Source organism: Dermochelys coriacea, chromosome 3, assembly GCF_009764565.3.
Source record: "Dermochelys coriacea isolate rDerCor1 chromosome 3, rDerCor1.pri.v4, whole genome shotgun sequence".
NCBI classification, from domain to species: Eukaryota; Metazoa; Chordata; order Testudines; family Dermochelyidae; genus Dermochelys; species Dermochelys coriacea.
Window position 1 is genome coordinate 140,844,850 of NC_050070.1, and position 10,897 is coordinate 140,855,746.

The 10,897-nt window shown below is 61.7% G+C and overlaps 11 non-coding genes across 11 annotated transcripts; all 11 read left to right on the forward strand.

Annotated features, from left to right (window-relative positions):
* Positions 1 to 571: 571 nt before the first annotated feature.
* Positions 572 to 654, forward strand: TRNAL-AAG. Its single transcript has one exon. It is a non-coding gene; the product is annotated as a tRNA-Leu (tRNA).
* Positions 655 to 1,144: 490 nt separating this feature from the next.
* TRNAL-CAG lies at positions 1,145 to 1,227 on the forward strand. The gene has a single exon. It is a non-coding gene; the product is annotated as a tRNA-Leu (tRNA).
* Positions 1,228 to 1,927: 700 nt separating this feature from the next.
* On the forward strand, positions 1,928 to 2,010 carry TRNAL-CAG. The gene has a single exon. It is a non-coding gene; the product is annotated as a tRNA-Leu (tRNA).
* A 709-nt stretch (positions 2,011 to 2,719) lies between these two features.
* Positions 2,720 to 2,802, forward strand: TRNAL-AAG. Its single transcript has one exon. It is a non-coding gene; the product is annotated as a tRNA-Leu (tRNA).
* A 490-nt stretch (positions 2,803 to 3,292) lies between these two features.
* On the forward strand, positions 3,293 to 3,375 carry TRNAL-CAG. Its single transcript has one exon. It is a non-coding gene; the product is annotated as a tRNA-Leu (tRNA).
* A 700-nt stretch (positions 3,376 to 4,075) lies between these two features.
* TRNAL-CAG lies at positions 4,076 to 4,158 on the forward strand. Its single transcript has one exon. It is a non-coding gene; the product is annotated as a tRNA-Leu (tRNA).
* Positions 4,159 to 4,867: 709 nt separating this feature from the next.
* On the forward strand, positions 4,868 to 4,950 carry TRNAL-AAG. Its single transcript has one exon. It is a non-coding gene; the product is annotated as a tRNA-Leu (tRNA).
* Positions 4,951 to 5,757: 807 nt separating this feature from the next.
* Positions 5,758 to 5,840, forward strand: TRNAL-CAG. The gene has a single exon. It is a non-coding gene; the product is annotated as a tRNA-Leu (tRNA).
* Positions 5,841 to 6,549: 709 nt separating this feature from the next.
* TRNAL-AAG lies at positions 6,550 to 6,632 on the forward strand. The gene has a single exon. It is a non-coding gene; the product is annotated as a tRNA-Leu (tRNA).
* Positions 6,633 to 8,993: 2,361 nt separating this feature from the next.
* TRNAL-CAG lies at positions 8,994 to 9,076 on the forward strand. The gene has a single exon. It is a non-coding gene; the product is annotated as a tRNA-Leu (tRNA).
* A 712-nt stretch (positions 9,077 to 9,788) lies between these two features.
* On the forward strand, positions 9,789 to 9,871 carry TRNAL-AAG. The gene has a single exon. It is a non-coding gene; the product is annotated as a tRNA-Leu (tRNA).
* The last annotated feature ends 1,026 nt before the right edge of the window (positions 9,872 to 10,897 follow it).

Here is a 10,897-nt window from a genome sequence, read left to right on the forward strand (position 1 = left end):
CGAGCGGTCCAAGGCATTGTGTTTAGGCCGCAGTCTCCTCCGGAGCAGTGGGTTAAAATCCCGCTCCTTACAGCGGCATGCCGGGTTCTTGTTCTCTTGGGGCTTGCTTTGCTTCTCTTCAGGCGGGCGGGCAGTTGCTTCTGATCTCCTCAGAGAAGGAGTTCCCACGTCCTCCCCCAGGGCCTCGGGGAAAAGGTGCCGCCACGCTGGCCTGTGCCCTGTCAAAGCCAGAGAGGGACTCTGGTGGGCACGGGGCCCCTGACGCCACTGCAAGTGGTGGGCAAGAGAGCTCCAGCAGCACGCCACCCCCAGTCAGGGTGGCCGAGTGGTCTAAGGCACTGCATTAAGGTTTCAGACTACCCCGGCGACGTGGGTTCAAATCCCACCCCACACAGTCTCTTCTCTCCCTGCCGTGGAGGACGGGGGATGTTCTCTGGCTGCCGCTTGGCGGGAGGGAGCCGAGGGCCCTTTTCTTGGTGCAAGGTAAGGGGCCGGGCAGTGGGCCTCCACTTCCAGTGCGCCTGAGGGTGGCCTCTGTGCAGACAGGTAGTGAAGGAACATGCCACAAGCCGTCAGGGTGGCCGAGCGGTCCAAGGCGCTGCGTTAAGGTCGCAGTCTCCTCTGGAGACGTGGGTTCGAATCCCACTCCTGACAGCAGCATGCTGGGCTTCTGTTTTCTTGGGGCTTGCTTCGGTTCTTTCAGGCGGGCAGGCGGTTCCTGTTGATCTCGTCAGAGAAGAAGTTCCCACGTCCTCCCTCGGGGAAAGGGCGCCATCACACTGGCCTACACCCTGTCGAAGCCAGAGAGGGACTCCTGTGGGCACGGGGCCCCTTCCCCCACTGCAAGTGGCGGGCAAGAGAACGCCAGCAGCACATCACTCCCAGTCAGGGTGGCTGAGCGATCGAAGGCGCTGCCTTAAGATGGCAGTCTCCACCCGAGACGTGGGTTCAAATTCCACCCCACACAGCCTCTTCTCTCCCTGCTGTGGTGCTGGGGGAGGTTCCCTGGCTGCCACTTGATGGGAGGGAGATGAGCGCACTTTTCTTGTTGCTAGGTAAGGGGTTGCTGAGCAGTCCTCCACTTCCGGTATGCCTGAGTGTCGGCCTCTCTGCCGACAGCTAGCGGAAGGACTTGCAACAAGCCGTCAGGGTGGCCGAGCAGTCTAAGGCGCTGTGTTCAGGTCGCAGTCTCCCCTGGAGCCATGGGTTCGAATCCCACCCCTGACAAGCCTTGAGTTTATGTGCCTTCGGGAGTGGGGCATATGGAGGCTGAGCCCTGGGGTGGTGTTTCTACCTGTGCCACAAGTGGGTGCTTTTTCTTCTACTCCCACCCAAAGGGGGCCCTTTCCGCTTGGTCAGGATGGCTGAGCGGTCCAAGGCGTTGCGTTTAGGCCGCAGTTTCCCCCGAAGACGGGGCTTCGAATTCCGCTCCTGACAGCAGCGTGCCGGGCTTTAGTTCTCTTGGGGATTCCTTCGGTTCTTTTTGGGCGGGCGGGTCGTTGCTCTTGATGTCGTCAGAGAAGAAGTTCCCATGTCCTCCCTCAGGGAAAAGGCGCCACCACACTGGCCTGCGCCCTGTCAAGGCCAGAGAGGGACTCTGGAGGCCGCGGGACCCCTCCCACTGCCGCAAGTGGCGGGCAAGAGCGCGCCAGCAGCACGCTGCTTCCGGTCAGGGTGGCTGAGCGATCGAAGGAGCTGCATTAAGGTCACAGTCTTCCCAGGAGGTATGGGTTCGAAGCCCACCCCACACAGCCTCTTTTCTCCCTGCATTGTGGCGGGGGGTGTTCCCTGGCTGTCGCTTTGTGGGAGGGAGATGAGCGCCCTTTTCTTGGTGCTAGATAAGGGGCCGCTGAGCAGGCCTCCACTTCCAGTGTGCCTGAGCATTGGCCTCTCTGCCGACAGCTAGCAGAAGGGCTTGCCGCAAGCCGTCAGGGTGGCCGAACGGTCTAAGGCGCTGCGTTCAGGTCGCAGTCTCCCCCGGAGACGTGGGTTCGAATCCCACCCCTGACAAGCCCTGAGTTTCCGTGCCCTCACGAGTGGGGCATGTGGAGGGCGACACCTGGGGAGGTGTTTCTCCTTGTGCCGTACACAGGTGCTTTTTCTTCCACTCCCACCCAAAGGGGGCCCTGTCCACTTGGTCAGGATGGCCGAGCGGTCCAAGGCATTGTGTTTAGGCCGCAGTCTCCTCCGGAGCAGTGGGTTAAAATCCCGCTCCTTACAGCGGCATGCCGGGTTCTTGTTCTCTTGGGGCTTGCTTTGCTTCTCTTCAGGCGGGCGGGCAGTTGCTTCTGATCTCCTCAGAGAAGGAGTTCCCACGTCCTCCCCCAGGGCCTCGGGGAAAAGGTGCCGCCACGCTGGCCTGTGCCCTGTCAAAGCCAGAGAGGGACTCTGGTGGGCACGGGGCCCCTGACGCCACTGCAAGTGGTGGGCAAGAGAGCTCCAGCAGCACGCCACCCCCAGTCAGGGTGGCCGAGTGGTCTAAGGCACTGCATTAAGGTTTCAGACTACCCCGGCGACGTGGGTTCAAATCCCACCCCACACAGCCTCTTCTCTCCCTGCCGTGGAGGACGGGGGATGTTCTCTGGCTGCCGCTTGGCGGGAGGGAGCCGAGGGCCCTTTTCTTGGTGCAAGGTAAGGGGCCGGGCAGTGGGCCTCCACTTCCAGTGCGCCTGAGGGTGGCCTCTGTGCAGACAGGTAGTGAAGGAACATGCCACAAGCCGTCAGGGTGGCCGAGCGGTCCAAGGCGCTGCGTTAAGGTCGCAGTCTCCTCTGGAGACGTGGGTTCGAATCCCACTCCTGACAGCAGCATGCTGGGCTTCTGTATTCTTGGGGCTTGCTTCGGTTCTTTCAGGCGGGCAGGCGGTTCCTGTTGATCTCGTCAGAGAAGAAGTTCCCACGTCCTCCCTCGGGGAAAGGGCGCCATCACACTGGCCTACACCCTGTCGAAGCCAGAGAGGGACTCCTGTGGGCACGGGGCCCCTTCCCGCACTGCAAGTGGCGGGCAAGAGAACGCCAGCAGCACATCACTCCCAGTCAGGGTGGCTGAGCGATCGAAGGCGCTGCCTTAAGATGGCAGTCTCCACCCGAGACGTGGGTTCAAATTCCACCCCACACAGCCTCTTCTCTCCCTGCTGTGGTGCTGGGGGAGGTTCCCTGGCTGCCACTTGATGGGAGGGAGATGAGCGCACTTTTCTTGTTGCTAGGTAAGGGGTTGCTGAGCAGTCCTCCACTTCCGGTATGCCTGAGTGTCGGCCTCTCTGCCGACAGCTAGCGGAAGGACTTGCAACAAGCCGTCAGGGTGGCCGAGCAGTCTAAGGCGCTGTGTTCAGGTCGCAGTCTCCCCTGGAGCCATGGGTTCGAATCCCACCCCTGACAAGCCTTGAGTTTATGTGCCTTCGGGAGTGGGGCATATGGAGGCTGAGCCCTGGGGTGGTGTTTCTACCTGTGCCACAAGTGGGTGCTTTTTCTTCTACTCCCACCCAAAGGGGGCCCTTTCCGCTTGGTCAGGATGGCTGAGCGGTCCAAGGCGTTGCGTTTAGGCCGCAGTTTCCCCCGAAGACGGGGCTTCGAATTCCGCTCCTGACAGCAGCGTGCCGGGCTTTAGTTCTCTTGGGGATTCCTTCGGTTCTTTTTGGGCGGGCGGGTCGTTGCTCTTGATGTCGTCAGAGAAGAAGTTCCCATGTCCTCCCTCAGGGAAAAGGCGCCACCACACTGGCCTGCGCCCTGTCAAGGCCAGAGAGGGACTCTGGAGGCCGCGGGACCCCTCCCACTGCCGCAAGTGGCGGGCAAGAGCGCGCCAGCAGCACGCTGCTTCCGGTCAGGGTGGCTGAGCGATCGAAGGAGCTGCATTAAGGTCACAGTCTTCCCAGGAGGTATGGGTTCGAAGCCCACCCCACACAGCCTCTTTTCTCCCTGCATTGTGGCGGGGGGTGTTCCCTGGCTGTCGCTTTGTGGGAGGGAGATGAGCGCCCTTTTCTTGGTGCTAGATAAGGGGCCGCTGAGCAGGCCTCCACTTCCAGTGTGCCTGAGCATTGGCCTCTCTGCCGACAGCTAGCAGAAGGGCTTGCCGCAAGCCGTCAGGGTGGCCGAGCGGTCTAAGGCGCTGCGTTCAGGTCGCAGTCTCCCCCGGAGACGTGGGTTCGAATCCCACCCCTGACAAGCCCTGAGTTTCCGTGCCCTCGCGAGTGGGGCATGTGGAGGGCGACACCTGGGGAGGTGTTTCTCCTTGTGCCGTACACAGGTGCTTTTTCTTCCACTCCCACCCAAAGTGGGCCCTGGCCACTTGGTCAGGATGGCCGAGCGGTCCAAGGCATTGTGTTTAGGCCGCAGTCTCCTCCGGAGCAGTGGGTTAAAATCCCGCTCCTTACAGCGGCATGCCGGGTTCTTGCTCTCTTGGGGCTTGCTTTGGTTCTCTTCAGGCGGGCGGGCAGTTGCTTCTGATCTCCTCAGAGAAGGAGTTCCCACGTCCTCCCCCAGGGCCTCGGGGAAAAGGTGCCGCCACGCTGGCCTGTGCCCTGTCAAAGCCAGAGAGGGACTCTGGTGGGCACGGGGCCCCTGACGCCACTGCAAGTGGTGGGCAAGAGAGCTCCAGCAGCACGCCACCCCCAGTCAGGGTGGCCGAGTGGTCTAAGGCACTGCATTAAGGTTTCAGACTACCCCGGAGACGTGGGTTCAAATCCCATCCCACACAGCCTCTTCTCTCCCTGCCGTGGAGGGCGGGGGATGTTCTCTGGCTGCCACTTGGCGGGAGGGAGCCGAGGGCCCTTTTCTTGGTGCAAATTAAGGGGCCGGGCAGTGGGCCTCCACTTCCAGTGCACCTGAGGCTGGCCTCTGTGCAGACAGGTAGTGAAGGAACATGCCACAAGCCGTCAGGGTGGCCGAGCTGTTCAAGGCGCTGCGTTAAGGTCGCAGTCTCCTCTGGAGACGTGGGTTCGAATCCCACTCCTGACAGCAGCATGCTGGGCTTTTGTTTTCTTGGGGCTTGCTTCGGTTCTTTCAGGCGGACGGGCGGTTGCTGCTGATCTCGTCAGAGAAGGAGTTCCCACGTCCTCTCCCGGGGCCTTGGGGAAAAGGCGCCGCCATGCTGGTCTGCGCCCTGTCGAAGCCAGAGAGGGATTCTGGTGGGCACGGGGCCACTGCTGCCACTGCAAGTGGTGGGCAAGAGAGCTCCAGCAGCACGCCACCCCCAGTCAGGGTGGCCGAGCGGTCCAAGGTCCTGCGTTACGCTTGTAGTCTCCCCCGGAGACGGGGGTTCAAATTCCACTCCTGACAGCAGCGTGCTGGGTTTTTTTTCTCTTGGGGATTCCTTCAGTTCTTTCCGGGCGGGCGGTTGCTCTTGATCTCGTCAGAGAAGAAGTTCCCACGTCCTTCCTCAGGGAAAAGGCGCCACCACACTGGCCTGCGCCCTGTCAAGGCCAGAGAGGGACTCTGGAGGCCGCGGGACCCCTCCCACTGCCGGAAGTGGCGGGTAAGAGCGCGCCAGCAGCACGCTGCTTCCGGTCAGGGTGGCTGAGCGATCGAAGGAGCTGCATTAAGGTCGCAGTCTTCCCAGGAGGTATGGGTTCGAAGCCCACCCCACACAGCCTCTTTTCTCCTTGCATTGTGGCGGGGGGTGTTCCCTGGCTGTCGCTTTGTGGGAGGGAGATGAGCGCCCTTTTCTTGGTGCTAGATAAGGGGCCACTGAGCAGGCCTCCACTTCCAGTGTGCCTGAGCATTGGCCTCTCTGCCGACAGCTAGCAGAAGGACTTGCCGCAAGCCGTCAGGGTGGCCGAGCGGTCTAAGGCGCTGCGTTCAGGTCGCAGTCTCCCCCGGAGACGTGGGTTCGAATCCCACCCCTGACAAGCCCTGAGTTTCCGTGCCCTTGCGAGTGGGGCATGTGGAGGGCGACACCTGGGGAGGTGTTTCTCCTTGTGCCGTACACAGGTGCTTTTTCTTCCACTCCCACCCAAAGGGGGCCCTGGCCACTTGGTCAGGATGGCCGAGCGGTCCAAGGCATTGTGTTTAGGCCGCAGTCTCCTCCGGAGCAGTGGGTTAAAATCCCGCTCCTTACAGCGGCATGCCGGGTTCTTGCTCTCTTGGGGCTTGCTTTGGTTCTCTTCAGGCGGGCGGGCAGTTGCTTCTGATCTCCTCAGAGAAGGAGTTCCCACGTCCTCCCCCAGGGCCTCGGGGAAAAGGTGCCGCCACGCTGGCCTGTGCCCTGTCAAAGCCAGAGAGGGACTCTGGTGGGCACGGGGCCCCTGACGCCACTGCAAGTGGTGGGCAAGAGAGCTCCAGCAGCACGCCACCCCCAGTCAGGGTGGCCGAGTGGTCTAAGGCACTGCATTAAGGTTTCAGACTACCCCGGAGACGTGGGTTCAAATCCCACCCCACACAGCCTCTTCTCTCCCTGCCGTGGAGGGCGGGGGATGTTCTCTGGCTGCCGCTTGGCGGGAGGGAGCCGAGGGCCCTTTTCTTGGTGCAAGGTAAGGGGCCGGGCAGTGGGCCTCCACTTCCAGTGCACCTGAGGGTGGCCTCTGTGCAGACAGGTAGTGAAGGAACATGCCACAAGCCGTCAGGGTGGCCGAGCGGTCCAAGGCGCTGCGTTAAGGTCGCAGTCTCCTCTGGAGACGTGGGTTCGAATCCCACTCCTGACAGCAGCATGCTGGGCTTTTGTTTTCTTGGGGCTTGCTTCGGTTCTTTCAGGCGGGCAGGCGGTTCCTGTTGATCTCGTCAGAGAAGAAGTTCCCACGTCCTCCCTCGGGGAAAAGGCGCCATCACACTGGCCTACACCCTGTCGAAGCCATAGAGGGACTCCTGTGGGCACGGGGCCCCTTCCCCCACTGCAAGTGGCGGGCAAGAGAACGCCAGCAGCACATCACTCCCAGTCAGGGTGGCTGAGCGATCGAAGGCGCTGCCTTAAGATTGCAGTCTCCACCCGAGACGTGGGTTCAAATTCCACCCCACACAGCCTCTTCTCTCCCTGCTGTGGTGCTGGGGGAGGTTCCCTGGCTGCCACTTGATGGGAGGGAGATGAGCGCACTTTTCTTGTTGCTAGGTAAGGGGTTGCTGAGCAGTCCTCCACTTCCGGTATGCCTGAGTGTCGGCCTCTCTGCCGACAGGTAGCGGAAGGACTTGCAACAAGCCGTCAGGGTGGCCGAGCAGTCTAAGGCGCTGTGTTCAGGTCGCAGTCTCCCCTGGAGCCATGAGTTCGAATCCCACCCCTGACAAGCCTTGAGTTTATGTGCCTTCGGGAGTGGGGCATATGGAGGCTGAGCCCTGGGGTGGTGTTTCTACCTGTGCCACAAGTGGGTGCTTTTTCTTCTACTCCCACCCAAAGGGGGCCCTTTCCGCTTGGTCAGGATGGCTGAGCGGTCCAAGGCGTTGCGTTTAGGCCGCAGTTTCCCCCGAAGACGGGGCTTCGAATTCTGCTCCTGACAGCAGCGTGCCGGGCTTTAGTTCTCTTGGGGATTCCTTCGGTTCTTTTTGGGCGGGCGGGTCGTTGCTCTTGATGTCGTCAGAGAAGAAGTTCCCATGTCCTCCCTCAGGGAAAAGGCGCCACGACGCTGGCCTGTGCCCTGTCGAGGGCAGAGAGGGACTCTGGAGGCCGCGGGACCCCTCCCACCGCCGCAAGTGGCAGGCAAGAGCGCGCCAGAAGCACGCTGGTCCCAGTCAGGGTGGCCGAGCGATTGAAGGAGCTGCATTGAGGTCGCAGTCTCCCGAGGAGGTGTGGGTTCGAAGCCCACCCCACACAGCCTCTTCTCTCCCTGCAGTGGGACGGGGGGTGTTCCCTGGCTGCCGCTTGGTGGGAGGGAGATGAGCGCCCTTTTCTTGGTGCTAGGTAAGGGGCCGCTGAGCAGGCCTCCACTTCCAGTGTGCCTGAGCATTGGCCTCTCTGCCGACAGCTAGCAGAAGGACTTGCCGCAAGCCGTCAGGGTGGCCGAGCGGTCTAAGGCGCAGTGTTCAGGCTGCAGTCTCCCCCGGAGACGTGGGTTTGAATCCAAGCCCTGAGTTTCCGTGCCCTCGCGAGCGGGGCATGTGGAGGGCAACACCTGGCCAGGTGTTTCTCCTTGTGCCGTATGCGGGTGCTTTTTCTTCTACTCCCACCCAAAGGGGGCCCACTTCGCTTGGTCAGGCTGGCTGAGCTGCCCAAGGCGCTGCGTTCAGGCCGCAGTCTCCTCCGGAGCAGTGGGTTAAAATCCCACTCCTTAGAGCCGCATGCCGGGCTCTTGTTCTCTTGGGGGTTGCTTCGGTTCTTTTCAGGCGGACGGGCGGTTGCTGCTGATCTCGTCAGAGAAGGAGTTCCCACGTCCTCTCCCGGGGCCTTGGGGAAAAGGCGCCGCCATGCTGGTCTGCGCCCTGTCGAAGCCAGAGAGGGACTCTGGTGGGCACGGGGCCACTGCTGCCACTGCAAGTGGTGGGCAAGAGAGCTCCAGCAGCACGCCACCCCCAGTCAGGGTGGCCGAGCGGTCCAAGGTGCTGCGTTACGCTTGTAGTCTCCCCCGGAGACGGGGGTTCAAATTCCACTCCTGACAGCAGCGTGCTGGGTTTTTTTTCTCTTGGGGATTCCTTCAGTTCTTTCCGGGCGGGCGGTTGCTCTTGATCTCGTCAGAGAAGTTCCCACGTCCTTCCTCAGGGAAAAGGCGCCACCACACTGGCCTGCGCCCTGTCAAGGCCAGAGAGGGACTCTGGAGGCCGCGGGACCCCTCCCACTGCCGCAAGTGGCGGGCAAGAGCGCGCCAGCAGCACGCTGCTCCCGGTCAGGGTGGCTGAGCGATCGAAGGCGCTGCATTAAGGTCGCAGTCTTCCCAGGAGATATGGGTTCGAAGCCCACCCCACACAGCCTCTTTTCTCCCTGCATTGTGGCGGGGGGTGTTCCCTGGCTGTCGCTTTGTGGGAGGGAGATGAGCGCCCTTTTCTTGGTGCTAGATAAGGGGCCACTGAGCAGGCCTCCACTTCCAGTGTGCCTGAGCATTGGCCTCTCTGCCGACAGCTAGCAGAAGGACTTGCCGCAAGCCGTCAGGGTGGCCGAGCGGTCTAAGGCGCTGCGTTCAGGTCACAGTCTCCCCCGGAGACGTGGGTTCGAATCCCACCCCTGACAAGCCCTGAGTTTCCGTGCCCTTGCGAGTGGGGCATGTGGAGGGCGACACCTGGGGAGGTGTTTCTCCTTGTGCCGTACACAAGTGCTTTTTCTTCCACTCCCACCCAAAGGGGGCCCTGGCCACTTGGTCAGGATGGCCGAGCGGTCCAAGGCATTGTGTTTAGGCCGCAGTCTCCTCCGGAGCAGTGGGTTAAAATCCCGCTCCTTACAGCGGCATGCTGGGTTCTTGCTCTCTTGGGGCTTGCTTTGGTTCTCTTCAGGCGGGCGGGCAGTTGCTTCTGATCTCCTCAGAGAAGCAGTTCCCACGTCCTCCCCCAGGGCCTCGGGGAAAAGGTGCCGCCACGCTGGCCTGTGCCCTGTCAAAGCCAGAGAGGGACTCTGGTGGGCACGGGGCCCCTGACGCCACTGCAAGTGGTGGGCAAGAGAGCTCCAGCAGCACGCCACCCCCAGTCAGGGTGGCCGAGTGGTCTAAGGCACTGCATTAAGGTTTCAGACTATTACCCCGGAGACGTGGGTTCAAATCCCACCCCACACAGCCTCTTCTCTCCCTGCCGTGGAGGGCGGGGGATGTTCTCTGGCTGCCGCTTGGCGGGAGGGAGCCGAGGGCCCTTTTCTTGGTGCAAGGTAAGGGGCCGGGCAGTGGGCCTCCACTTCCAGTGCACCTGAGGGTGGCCTCTGTGCAGACAGGTAGTGAAGGAACATGCCACAAGCCGTCAGGGTGGCCGAGCGGTCCAAGGCGCTGCGTTAAGGTCGCAGTCTCCTCTGGAGACGTGGGTTCGAATCCCACTCCTGACAGCAGCATGCTGGGCTTTTGTTTTCTTGGGGCTTGCTTCGGTTCTTTCAGGCGGGCAGGCGGTTCCTGTTGATCTCGTCAGAGAAGAAGTTCCCACGTCCTCCCTCGGGAAAGGGCGCCATCACACTGGCCTACACCCTGTCGAAGCCAGAGAGGGACTCCTGTGGGCACGGGGCCCCTTCCCCCACTGCAAGTGGCGGGCAAGAGAACGCCAGCAGCACATCACTCCCAGTCAGGGTGGCTGAGCGATCGAAGGCGCTGCCTTAAGATTGCAGTCTCCACCCGAGACGTGGGTTCAAATTCCACCCCACACAGCCTCTTCTCTCCCTGCTGTGGTGCTGGGGGAGGTTCCCTGGCTGCCACTTGATGGGAGGGAGATGAGCGCCCTTTTTTTGGTCCTAGGTGAGGGGTCGCTGAGCAGTCCTCCACTTCCAGTATGCCTGAGTGATGGCCTCTCTGCCGACAGCTAGCGGAACAACTTGCAACAAGCCGTCAGGGTGGCCAAGCAGTCTAAGGCGCTGTGTTCAGGTCGCAGTCTCCCCTGGAGCCATGGGTTCGAATCCCACCCCTGACAAGCCTTGAGTTTATGTGCCTTCGGGAGTGGGGCATATGGAGGCTGAGCCCTGGGGTGGTGTTTCTACCTGTGCCACAAGTGGGTGCTTTTTCTTCTACTCCCACCCAAAGGGCCCCTTTCTGCTTGGTCAGGATGGCTGAGCGGTCCAAGGCGCTGCGTTTAGGCCGCAGTTTCCTCCGAAGATGGGGCTTCGAATTCCGCTCCTGGCAGCCTCTTCTCTACCCGCTATGGTGGGGGTGTTCCCTGGCTGCCGCTTGGTGGGAGGAAGCTGAGGGACTGCGGGAGTGGGCCGTGACTTCCAGTGCGCCTGAGGGTGGTCTCTCTGCACTCAGATAGCGGAGGAACATGCTGCAAGCCGTCATGGTGGCCGAGTGGTCCAAGGTGCTGCATTAAGGTCACAGTCTCCCCCGGAGGCATGGGTTTGAATCCCACCACTGACAGCCTCTTCTCTCCT